We start from the raw sequence: 13,194 nt of genomic DNA on the forward strand, positions 1-13,194 counted from the left end.
GACGGGGGGTAATAACACTGTTCTACCTCCTCTGGAGAAACATGAAATATTCGGTCATCTGAAAACACCTTCCAAGTTGTCCCATAACAGGATTCTACGGCATCTTTGCACAAGGGAAAATGTGAAAGAAATAAAGGATTACTCAGTAAACACTGCCAAGTGGCTTTCTGTTAAACCTAAAGATGAGAGGGTTTTTTTTTTAATTTTGTAAGGAATATAATGATTTGGTAAAAATGTCTTTTACAACTTATAATGAAAATACGGTGAACATTTATTCTGTTAGTATTTTCACAAAACATTAGAAGTCCTCACAAAGGGGCGCCTGGGTGGCTCTGTCGGTTAAGCGGCCGACTTCAGCTCAAGTCATGATCTCGCGGTCCATGAGTTCGAGCCCCGCATCGGGCTCTGGGCTGATGGCTCAGAGCCTGGAGCCTGCTTCCGATTCTGTGTCTCCCTCTTTCTCTGCCCCTCCCCCGTTCATGCTCTGTCTCTCTCTGTCTCAAAAATAAATAAAACGTTAAAAAAAAAAAAAAAAAAAAGAAGTCCTCACTGTCACTGAAGTATGCCATGTGAGTATGGATTTCAGGAGTTTGGGCATAAAATTCCTCAGTTTTTCTCTTAGAGCTTAGTTTGTTTTAACTTGTTCTAAGAAATACTCATATAATGCTGAAGTGCATAGATTTCAACAATCGTGGAATTATTTTCCCTGAAACCACCCAGAACATTATTGTAACAATTCTTCATGAAAAACCAGTATGATTAACCTTTCAATTTATCTCTGACTATGGAGGATGCATATTTCAAAACAGGCTCTGGACCTTCTTTTGTCCTGTGAAACTAGCAGTATTTCATGGAAAATATGCGATGCAATCAGTGGATGTCTACTTTGGGCCATGATTTCTACTTACGAAAAAATATAGTGAATTCAATATGGTTCTTGAAAGCATTTTGAAAAGCTTTTTTCCTGGAAAAAAAAATCTCATAAATATGAGTAATCTCTCTTTCCGTTAGTACAGCATGACATTTATCTTTGTAGGTTTAAAAACATGAATCAGCTGGCAACATATTTCTCAGGCAAGATTGCAGCCATTTTATTCGCGGGTCATTAACTGGAAGTGTGGAGAGAGCTGAGTCATCACGGACCGTGACAGGAGGCGGAGCCTGCATTCTTGTCGCGCAGTGCAGCACGAGGTCCTCGTCATATATGTAGTTATCTACTTGTCCCGCTTTTATCGAAACAGCAACTGGTAAGTGTCCTTCTTGGCATTGGGGATGAGGGTGTTTAGGTTACTTAGGCAAAGTGAAAATACATGGCAATGGTTTTGTTATCCGTGAAGGAAAATATCTTCTGACATTCAAAACTAGTCTTTGTGGGGGTGAGGGATCTTCTGGGGCTTGGTGCTTGCAGATACGTTTCCTGCAAATGAACTTCAGATATATTTTAAAAGACCCTTCAACCAAAAGCCACATATGCACGCTGGTGCCTGTCAGAGAAATGAGGCAAAGAAAGCCCGATTCGTACCTCAAGAGTCACAGTCCTTATGGGGAAACAAAATGTTCACACGCAAAGTATTACAGGACAAGATATATCATAAAGGCGGTGGTTCTGCTCAGCCCTGCAAAGTGGAGTCATGTATGTTTCCCTGACATTTTTACTGACCATGGAGAAATTGTGACTCCTACAGATACAACCCGAAGTCCCTGACGGATGATTGAGAGATGACAGACAGATGATCAATAGAGGATAGACAGATGAGACATGACAGATGATAGATGATTGACAGATGAGACATGACAGATAGATGATAGATAACAGATGACCGAGGGATGATTAGATGGCTGGATGGATGCAGACAGACGTGGACACTGAGACACTATTACAGGCACCTGGCAGGAAGTTCAACCAGTTCTGTGTCTTTTGTCGCCTCACAACTGACGGGCATAGTAACTGGGATTTAAGCCCAGGCCTCCCCACTTGGAATCCCGTTGCCAGTCTTACTCCTGCTGGGCAAGCTCTGGGACTAGGGGAGCGGCAGGGTCTTCCTCCCTCCCACCCCCCTCCTCCCCACACCCTTGCAGCCCCCACGTCCCCTCAGGTTCGGGCTCCCTCGCTCCTAACTTTGCTCCTCCTACACCTCCTCCTTCCCCTCTTCCTTTTCCCTCCCTCCTGCCTCCTCCCCCTGCACCCCTGATTTTCAAAGCTGACGTCACTTCGCCAGGAGATCCACGCAGAGGAATCTGAGGACACAACCACATCCTTGCACGCCCAACGCGGTCGGCCCTGGGCTCTCTGTTTTCCAAGTCCGGACTCCAGTGTCAGACCCCAGGCCCCCTTCTGGGCCGTGCCACATCCGGTCCAGGTGGCGTGTCTGCCCTGTGGGTGGCGCCGGGGACAGGGAGCAGCAGAGGCACAACTGTTCCTCTGCCTCGAAGCCTCATTTTCGCCCCCTATGACTTCACCTCCGCAGCCCTGGACGGCTACAGAGTCCAGCTCAGACACGCAGCCTCGGTTTCACGGGCGACCCACAGACAAGTGTGCAGTGTTTGGGGCCAGAAGTCGGTGTATGGGATCAGTGCGTCCTCCTCCTGTGCTGGCCGAAGTTAAGGTGCTCCCTGTATAAGTGCCCTTGAAGAAAGCCCCACGAGGACTCAGAAGGATAACGTGCTCCCGCAACACCGCGAGCAGGGCCTGTGCTGGGGCATTGATCCCGCCGAGACGGTCAGCCGAGCGCAAACGAAGCCGTCAGCCCTGCGCCTCGGCAACCAGGCCGGTCCACACCCGGAGAGGCGTTGGCTGTTTTTCCAGCACAAGATTCATGTCGCCTTCGGGCACCCCCCGGACGAAACGTCCACGAGGGCATGGAACCCGCTTCTTCGCTACCTCTCGGCGACACTTCTCGGACCGGGACTGAGGCTGCTCGGGGTTCGCGGGGCCAGCGAACTGGGAGCAGGACTCCCGCTTGTGCTTTCGGAGAGGCTGGAGCCAGGCCTGGGCGGGCACGCGGCAGGGCGGGGCCTCCAGGAGCTGCTTCCGCTGAGCACATCCTCCCTCGGCCCGCCTCCCCCTCCCCCTCCCCCTCCCCCTCCTCCTCCTCCTCTCCCTCCTCCCCCTTCTCCTCCTCCTCCCCCTCCCCCTCCTCCTCCCCCTCCTCCTCGGTCCCGGCTGAGCACACCCGCAGCCCACAGTGAGAGCGGTCCCGACCCCACAGTCACGTGGCAGAGAAGCGTCCCTTTTGCAAATTACCCGGAATGGAGCAAATGCGAGGTCACGCAGGGCCCACCTCCTGACGCCACGATCTTAATTAGCTCTTGCAGACCCGACGCCTGGGGAACGGGTGTTAGGACTTCCACACAAGAATCCGGGAGACGCTGGGCACGTCACAAGGGCCGGCCGTGTGTTGAGATTTGACGGAAGGAGGCCTCGGATGGGACCCATGTGGGCTTTCAGAAAGAGCAGGAGGTCGTTTCACGGAACGTCCCCAAGAACGGTCAGTGCGTGCCCGTCACACGCCCGCGGCAGAGGGGCCGGGAGAGGCCTGGCCTCACGGAAGCTGCGTCCGGGTCGGGGCCGCGGAGGACGTAAGGGGGGTGGTGGCGTGAGGCCGCCCGGCCTCTGGGGAGGATGCCGGGGGGGGGGGGGGGGGGGGGGGCCGGAGGCAGGCGGAGGAGCAGGGACCCGCCGTCATTGCGGAGACGAGCCGGCAACCGCCCCAGGAGGGACCGGGTCCAGCTCCGCGCGCCTGGGGCCAGGGCCGGCCCGGCCGGGACAGAGAGGCCTCAGGGAGCCGAGGGCAGGGCCCACCGGAGCCTGGCTCCAGACGCTGCCCTCGCTGCACGTTTCCCCCCAGCTCGGAGCGGATGGCCGGGCCCCGGGTCTGCCGGGGCAGAAGGGCCACCTCCTGCAGGGAGACTCGCCTGAGCCACCCGCGCATGCCACCTAGAACACGTGCCTCTGCGAATCCAGGATGGCTGGGTTTTGATGAGGATGCACTCGGCACTTCCCCCTACTTTCAGAAGTGGAAAACGCCTGGGCCTCTCAGAAATACCTCCTGCAGGTTAGGTTATTGGTCACGTTCAGGTATATCTGTGATCTTTAACATCCGTGTGGGTGTGGCTTGGCCACAAACGAGGTGTCCTCCCTGTGGCCTCACCATCCCCCACCCAGGGGATTCCAGTCCTCTTCCTATCCAAGGCACAGAGCCCAAATCTTTAGCTGTTCCTCCCTTCTGTCAAGAAAAATAACGTCTAGATTCTAAGTTGTCTGACTGCACACGCTTTCCCCTCGGTCCCTCGGTCCCTCGGCCCCAGAGGAGCAGGGCACTGGCTCTGGCTCCCGGGTGCCACCGGCCCTCCCCCTCCTCTCTGTGGGTCTGGTCCTGGCTTCACTTCGAGACCTCTCCCAACCCCAGGCTCAAACCCCAAGCTTTAACGCATCCTTTATTTTCTTTTATTTTCTGTAATGTTTACAGTATTTATCACACTCCGGTAAATGAGTATTTGTAGTTATTATAATTATAATTATTATATAGTCATTGAGTTATATAGTTATTATAGTTGTTGAGGGAAGTCTCATCCTAACATAAACCCCGCGTTCAAGAGTTACCGTGTCTCACTTTTCCAACAGATCACCTGTGGACATCACTTCCCCTGGTAACTGGTCCCAGACGCTGGCAGTAGGGACTCCAACCTTCGGACTCAGTGAAAGAGCCTCAGAGAACGATGTGGATCCTTGGTTCTGGAAATGAAGTGCCTCAGGACTCAGTTTATTTGTGGAATGAAGCATTCAACTAAATGAAGGTAAAAATAGGGAACCCTACAAGCTTTCTGCATATAAGATACAAGAACAGTTTTTTTCAGTGCACCTGTGCCTGGCACATTTTCCTAGGGACACCCCAGTCCTCCTGTTTGCCTCCAGGGTCATTGGTCACTCTGTGTGACGTTCAGCTGGTCCCCAGGTAGTTCTCCCAGATGTTACACATGCAGCTGGTCTCAATTCCTGTGCTTCCACGTGACATTTTCATATTATTTGAAGACTCTTGACTTGGACCGAGTTAGCATAAACCTCACCGGGTTTACTGTTGTGACACATGCACTTGTGTGTTGCTGGGCCATGTGTTTCCCTGTATAACCCGCCTGGTTTTTCACAGCCAGAGATGGGTGTAGTTAAAGCGCTCCAAATCACAGACCTCCAAGAATTGATGTACCTTTTTGATACATCTCCCTCCTGACAGGTCTACTTTTTTTCCATCTGGGCCAAATGGTAATGTAGTTTGGCCGATTTTCATGTGCTTGGACAGCTGTCCCCGGAGATCCTCATGCAGCTTGGACGACTGTCCCCAGAGACCCCGGTGCAGCCCGGACAGCTGTCCCCGGAAACCCCGGTGCAGAATTAGGGTTTTCCTTGGAGAGCCTTGCTAATCCTGTTCACTCACTTTTGTGAACAGTTTTATGTTAGGACATGAACAGTACGTTTATCCAATTTTCGGGAAACACAAAGCCAGGAAGCCTAGTCTATGTCAAGTGATAGTCCTGGCTCATGACCACCGCAGAGATGAGATCAAGGGGGCAAAACGGATGAAATGAAATAACAGAAATGTCAAACCTGCATTTGCATTAGAAACACACATGTACAGAGTGAGGAAGAGTGGGTTAGATCATATTTCAGCCAAAGGATTTATGGGATTTTAATTGGGATCAATACAATAAGTGACACTGTGGCCAGAAATGGATAGTACCAGGTCCCCTCCATCGACTCACATGTGGAAATGGAAAAGTCGGGAGATCCTGGCACCCAACACTGATCAGTGAAGCTTTCAGCAAAATAGCTAAATAGAGACACAGATAAAAACACTCTGAAGAGCACTCAGCACAGAGCATTGGGCAGCCATCTCAGGCATCAGCCAGAAATTATGGCATCTTTGATATTTCACATCCTTGTTATGAATACTTTATCATGGGAGGTGGAAATGCTGTGTGTCTCGAAATAACGTGAAGCGATCAGATGAACTAGGTTTTCGTCGATGACTGGCCGCTCCCCAAGGCGGGATGGGCTTACAGATGGCGGTTACAAGTGGTGTCATGGGGCAAGTAAAACCGTCTCCGCCAGGAGCAGGAGGCTGTTGGGTCCCACACACCTGGAGGCTCACATTCCTGGCTGAACCAACAGCTGGAAGAGAAGTTAGGGAAGAAATCCTACAACTTTTAGGGCTTCTTGTAAAAGAGATTCAGTGATTATTTGATTCAATAACCTTGTATGTATTTTAGTAACTTTGTACTTTGGGACAACATTCAGAGCTTTGAGAGCTAGCTGCCTGTAAAAACGGAGACAAAACAGTTGGACCAGGAGCCAGGCAATGGTCCTCCATAAGTTTCATCAGGACCCAGAGGTATAAATGCTTGGAAGTGGCAAATTTATAAATATTTGGCTCAAATAATCTTTTTAGATCATGTTTAGTAAGTCTTGATGTGTTTCAGTTGTGTTATGTCTGAAGATGTATTTCTTCTGTAGCCTCTACGGCCAGGGCGAGCAAGTCCAGCGCTATTTTCTTTGAGAAAGCAAACACAACTGCATCATCCCTTTGTCTCTGATGTTCCAAATGTTTCTTTAGAGCCTTTTCTTGGAGGATGGTCAGTGCCTACCACGTGAAAATGTCCGGTGTTCTCGAGTGTGTAAGCATCCATCTGTGTGTGGGTTCTGCTTAGTAGATTGCTTCCGTTAAAAGATTTGCCTGATAAGCTCTTAAGTCGTAAGCATGCCGGTGACTTCTGCTTCTAGTCAGTTGATTTAAGTGAATCTTAATCAAGATCCTCAAATCTCGTTCAGTAAAACGAATGGACCCACAAAGCTAGTATCTGGCGTCACCTACAAGTTCGGAGTGGATGTACGTCTGCACACCCATGCATATTAATCTAACCTGTGGGAGGAGGAGGTCCGTGGTCCAGAGAGCCTGATTTAACTCCGGTAATTTCCCCCCACGTAGCGTCTTGGTGTGAAGGGCTGCAGGAAACACACCATGATTTTTATACTTTAGGAGGAAAGGTGGCTTTCACAATGTGTCAGAATCTTTCAGTGCAACGAACGGAGTCTGTGCACTCAGAAAACCTGTTTTGGATTTCTGATCCTTAGAAGGGGTTACTCTTGAAACACCGGAGTAACCGTGGCCTCTAGCAGGTGCTTTAACAACCGAAGTCTGAAAGTTCTTCAGCAGACTGTGGGGTACGTCCTGGCTCCCAGGGGACTGGTCGCCCCAGGGAAGACCATAAGCATCGCCTGGGACGCTGGGGGGGCCGGCGCTAGGACCGCCCCTCTGATGCTGCTGCTGGCTTGGGGGCTGTCTCCAGACCTCCTGTGATTGTCTTCTCAGACTGTGATCCCGAGTCTCGGTCACCAGAAACCGTTGGAAATATCAAGCAGCCATGAATGAGGACTGGCTCAATCACGGACTGGCTGCCTCATTCCCTCCAATTCTACTTGCAGACCCGAGAATGTGTTTCCGTTCCTACTACATTATAAAGAAGCAGGAGAAAACTAGTTTCCTGTCCTGCACACGTTGATGTCCTTTAGGTCGTTTTCAAGGATGACGCCGTGTCTTCATTAAGCTACTGGCAGAGAGACTGACCAAAGCACCTTGGTTTGCATCTCAGTAGATGAAAACGTGCCTGCAGGTGGAGATTTGCATGGGCCGACCACGTGCGGACTCACCGCTTATGTCACCTGTCCCCCAAAGGCCCAGGAGCGCCCAGACTTCCCTTCATCTCAAGTTTGCCACTTGGTAAGGCTGTGTCTTCAACACCATCACCCAGACAAAGATTTCTTGTACCCGCCTGCACTCTCCTGCAGCATCACAGACCCATCATTATGACCTGGCATGTGCCAGCCAGCGCTCATTGGACGATGACACCCCTGTGCCCTGCCTCACGGCCCACAGGCCCTTGGGGACAGAGAGCAGGCAGTGCCGACCGAGGATAAGACAGACAAGGTCTACGCGGTGAAGTGCTGCTTTCCTTAAGAGAAAGGAAGAAAAAGAAATGAAAGTTGCTCGTGTGTTCAGAGGTCCCCTGAGAAGCCAGGACCAGAATACCCACAGCCACATGTGAGTCAGATGCACCCCTACAGACACAGTGTCAGCCGCCCAGTGACCCATGTCACTCCCTCCCCACAAGGGCTCCACCGAGTGACCCATGTCGGGACTTCTCAGGGACCGAGGGGTCCATGATCCCTCTGATGAGGAAGGACGGCGCCTGGTCCCCGGCCATTCACAACATGGAGACACAGCCACGGCCCCCACTCTGCACATCTCCTGCAGATCCCAACATCCCGCCGTCCCTTTGGATTCTGCAGCCCTGCCTCGGCCCCTCCGGCACTGCCCTCCCGTGCTCCGGGTCCCCAAAGCTTCCATGCAAAGTTCTGTGGCTTCCATGGGATGTTCCCTGGGGCCACACAGCCCCGGCACCTTGTCCATGCACAGGCACGGTGCCCTGCGGGAGCCCTAGCAACGCCCCACAACGCATGCCTTTCGTCCGGTTTCTCTTACACAACTGACTTTAATCGCCAGCAGAGAAGACTCTTCGGCAAGCACTGAAACCCACCGATGTGCACTGTCTATGTGGGGTCTCAGGATGTGTGTGGCACGAAAGCCAACAATGAGGGTAACACACCGCCAGTGTTTCAGTGTGGGAATCAGAGCCGCTGCAAAACTTGCAACGCTTGTCGCTGCGAAGATTTTCAAACAGATTTTCTCCTTTTCAGATTAATTAAATAATGTATCTACTTTAAAGGACTTGCTACCATATTTGTCTTTTGTCGGTTTAGACAGAGGACCATGGCAGAGGACGTGCACACGGTCACGTTAAGGAAACAGCAACTTCGGGCGCCGGCTTCCTAAAGCGGGACGCGTTTTGTACCTGGCCCGGAAACTCCTCTCTGGAGGAGGCCTTCTCCATCTCCGTCTTTATGAGATGTTCTAAAGGTTTTCTTCCAAACTTTCCATGTTTTTTAGTTCCCTTTATATCTCTGTCTCTTGTTTATCGTAAGCTTACTTGAGACGCTTGTATGATTTTATAGTAACCGTTCACACTGTGCTTTATGTACACTAGCGAATGTACATTGTATGATATTTACGATACTTGGTGTCAGGTCCTGACTTGGCACCGTGTTGTCTGCAAACAACAGCTCCCGGCCAGTTCCAGCCGTGGCCGTGTCTGCATGGCCTTCAAGTTGAGAATGATTCATCCTCATCACTTTCTGACGCCTCACCACTGACCCCACACACAGAAACCCACATTTATGGTCACAGTTTCTGCTGGAGTCCGGGATTAGGCGCTCGGGATCTCACAGGCTTCTCCCAGGGGGTCGGCCGGGCTGCGTCCTCATCCGCGGGCTCACCGGGGGGACCATCTCCAAGTGACGCAGGTGTAGGTGGAATCCAGTTTTGCTGCTGGGAACCACGGGCCCTAGGTCTCCGGCCGTCTGCGTCCTGAACACGGGGCTGCCTGCAGTTCCCCACCGAGACATCCACAGGCAGGTCATATCGTGGGTATTTCTTCATGGCCAAGGCAAGAGCGAGAGACCCTGCGGAGATGTCCTGTAACATGGAGTAGTCTTGGAGAGATCGATGGCTTGTCACCTCTGCCATATCCTCCAGGTTGGAAGCAAGCCACAAGTCCTACCCACGATGGGGCATGGGGTTCCTCCAAGGACATCAACACGGGAGGCAGGACCATCACGGGCACTTTATAGTTTCCTGGACGCACCTCCTTACTCTTTCAAAGGTGGTAAACATTTTTAATTCAATCGAAAAGGATAATGTGACAGATACTTCATATATGGCCCATAAAGCCCACAATATTAGTATTTGGCATTTTACAGAAACTATTGGTACACCCCAGACTTCATGGGCTATGCTGGGTGTGCAAACTCAGTGTAGTGAACGTGACCTGGTGTCCCCACGTCAGTTATGAGGAAGAGGAAGAGAAGACAGAAAGTCAGAAGCTTTGTTCTTTGTGTTGTGTTGTCCATATCGTCAGACTGTGTTAACATACACAACACCTGTGTGTGAAGCCAAAGCTGAAGGAAAAAAGACATATTATCCCGGTACTTTGTGATGACATTCACTTTCCCTTTCCTTTGTCACCTGAGGCTCTCCCCCTGCCAACCTTCCCTTGTCCCGACCCATAGGCTCTCCACTTGCTGAACTTCTTTTTTTTTTTTTTAATTTTTTTAATGTTTATTTATTTTTGGGACAGAGACAAGCGTGAACAGGGGAGGGGCAGAGAGAGGGAGACACAGAATCTGAAACAGGCTCCAGGCTCTGAGCTGTCAGAACAGAGTCTGATGCAGGCCTCAAACCCCAAACCGTGAGATCAGGACCTGAGCCGAAGTCGGATGCCCAACCAACTGAGCCACTCAGGCGCCCCCTGCCGAACTTCTGTTGCTGGTTCACTGGACGCCTTTGCCCTCGACAGCCAACTCAAGATTGAATTTCAAGTTCTTGAGATTTTCCTTCTGGAAACTTCCCCCCAGTCCTCAAAGCCCGAGTGACAAGTTCTTCCCACAGCCTCTAATGGTTGTGAAACGTGTCCTTACTTTTCTCTGTCCCTTCCTGTGCTGAATACACTAACAATGAGCAAGAATTGTGTCCTTATTGTTTATTGCTGTGTCTACAACTCACATCAGGAGAGAATGTGAATATGTGTGCATGCATGTGCACATGTGTAAGTGTGTGAGAGTGTTGCACATGTGTGTATGCACATGAGTGTGTGCACATGTGATGGTGTGTGCAGGCGTGTGTGAGACTAAGTAGTCACATGAGGGTGTGCATGTGTATGTGTGCATGTGAGTGTGTGTATGTGTGAGTGTGCATGTGTGTAGGCATGTGTGTGAAGGTGTGTGCGCAGGTTAAGTGTGAGGCTATGTGTGAATGGGTGTATATGAGTGTGTGCACATGTGATGGTGTGTGCAAGCGTGTATGAGACTGAGTGGGTGTGTTCATGTGAGTGTGCATATGTGAGTGTGTAGGCATTTGTGTGAATTGTGTGTTTGCACATCTGTGACTCACATATGTGTGAGACTGTGAGTGTGGTCCTCCATGTGAGTGTAATATGCACATGTGAGTGTGTGTGTATGTATGTGTGTATGTATGTGTGAATGTGCAGGGGGGTGTGTGACTGTGTGTGTGCAGGTATGTGTGAGACTTGCGAGAGTGGTCCTGTATGTGTGTGTACACATGTGTGTGTGCACATGTGTGCAGGCATGTGTGAGAGCATGTGCATGTGGTGTGCGTGCAAGTACACAGAGCCAACCGCATGCAATGTGACTGGACAATGGTGCCTCAACGCGTCATCATCTGTTTTGTCTCCAACCTCGCCCTGATCTTCCCCTGCGTCCCCAGCCCTGGCCCGAGCCCTTCGCGGGGAAACCGGAATTGTTGACCACGTCCTGTGCCTGCACCACATCTGCCCAGAGAATGCAGAAACTCTGGGACAACCTTTCCCTACCCTCCCGCCTCCAAAAATGTCCTGTTTCCTCTGCCCGTCTGCCCGTGACAACCTCGTTACCTTCCCACAACAACTTTGTGGCTCTTGGGTCTGCAGCAAGACTCAGGCGTAAACCCTGAGGTTGATAAGCAAAGGGATTATCGGTAGAAACTTTCTTGAAGCTAGCAAAGTACTGGGGGCTAAGAAAACTAAAACTCAGAAGTGACCTCATGAAGGGAACACGTGGGAACAAGAAGAAACAGCAGCAAAATGTCCCATGTTAGGTGACTTTTCTCCAAGACCTCAGGACCCTTCGGGAGAATCTCCCTGGAGCCACGTGGGAAGGAAATTGTCACGAGGGTCTCCTATCACGGCGTGTTCCGTCCTGGAGGTGTCCACACAGTTCCGGCTGCCAGGCTGGTTGTTCTGAAAATCCCTGGGCTGTACAGCCCCCGGGGGCTTCGGTCTGGAAGCCCCAGAGAGGAAGGCAGCCTCCACGGGGAGGTGCTGATACAGACGGCACAGGTCTGAGGAACCGATGCACTCCGAGTGTCAGAGCAGCTATTTTCTGGGGGGAAAACAACATAACGACGGAAACGAAAGAAATTCTTCACGATAAGTAAAACTGATCTATTTTAGCTCTATTACACACAATGGAGAAGTCACACCAGAAAAGACTTATTGAAAGTTCCTCCTGGTGCCTACATTTGATAGTTGGTGTATAACCCCCTTGGGAGCTGTATTTTTGGCTCGCAAGTTTCGTAAGACGTGGTGGCAAAGAAACTGCAGTTCTGTCGAGGGCGAACTTGTCCAAAGTGACTTAAGCAAATCCACTTGAAAATGTAGTCAGACCTCTAGAGACAGCTCTCCAAAAATAAGTCACTTTCTGATTTCTCCGGACTTGAGTAAGCAAAGTCACCTTCCTGGAACGTCGGAGTTTGCTCCAGGCATCCACCCAGCAGATACTCGCAGGGCACCTACTGTGCGCTCTCCGTGAGTATTCACGCTACTGATAATGAAAACACAGACGTTTTTCCTCCAGGTTCTGTGTAGAATAGGTCGTGTGTGTATGAGTAACATTCAAACCAGGTACAAAAGGATAAATAGATTCAGAGGAGGTGGGATCCACTAAAAAGAAGGCAGATAAAAAATCTCTTTCTGGATACAATGCCCCAAACAAGGAATCGAAAGTATGAACTGAATTTCACCTACAACTATTTTCTGGGCAGAAGTAAATGTTCAAAGGGGTGTCTCGGGAGTGGGGGGGTCTTTGTATAATACTCTTTAAAATCGCTAAGGGGGCAGGAACATCAAAAGTAGCTGTATTTGGGTTCTCCAGAGAAACATACTGATTTAGATATCTGGATAATATTATAATAAAATATGATATAGCATTATAACACAATAACATTGACATGATATGATATGATATGAGAAATACAATCCATAAGCTCTACTCTAAGGAATGTGACCATGGGATTGAGAGACTGACAAGCCCCAAATTCTACAGGCTGGAGCCCCAGGAAGAACCAACGTTTTGGGCGTGAAGGAAGGAAAAATCCCACATCTCAGCATGACTCAGGCACAACGAGTTCCCTCTTACCTGGGGGAGCTTCAGCCTTTTTGTTCTACTCAGACCTTCAAGTGGTTGGATGAGGCCCACCCACACTGGGGAGGACGGTCTGCTTCACTCAGTTAACTGATGTAAATGTTAATCTC

The 13,194-nt window shown here is 50.5% G+C and overlaps 2 long non-coding RNA genes across 2 annotated transcripts; one reads left to right on the top strand and one right to left on the bottom strand.

The window, feature by feature from the left end:
• Nucleotides 1–1,066: 1,066 nt before the first annotated feature.
• LOC147582177 (uncharacterized) lies at nt 1,067–3,342 on the bottom strand. The gene is made up of 2 exons (XR_015248815.1): nt 3,245–3,342; nt 1,067–1,484 (listed from the first exon to the last, which is right to left on the bottom strand). It is a non-coding gene; the product is annotated as an uncharacterized LOC147582177 (long non-coding RNA).
• LOC147582178 (uncharacterized) lies at nt 3,162–8,777 on the top strand. Its single transcript, XR_015248816.1, has 2 exons — nt 3,162–3,488; nt 4,625–8,777. It is a non-coding gene; the product is annotated as an uncharacterized LOC147582178 (long non-coding RNA).
• The last annotated feature ends 4,417 nt before the right edge of the window (nt 8,778–13,194 follow it).

The sequence above is a fragment of the Puma concolor genome, chromosome A3 (genome assembly GCF_028749965.1).
Source record: "Puma concolor isolate L17-30 chromosome A3, mPumCon1.1.hap2, whole genome shotgun sequence".
NCBI classification, from domain to species: Eukaryota; Metazoa; Chordata; class Mammalia; order Carnivora; family Felidae; genus Puma; species Puma concolor.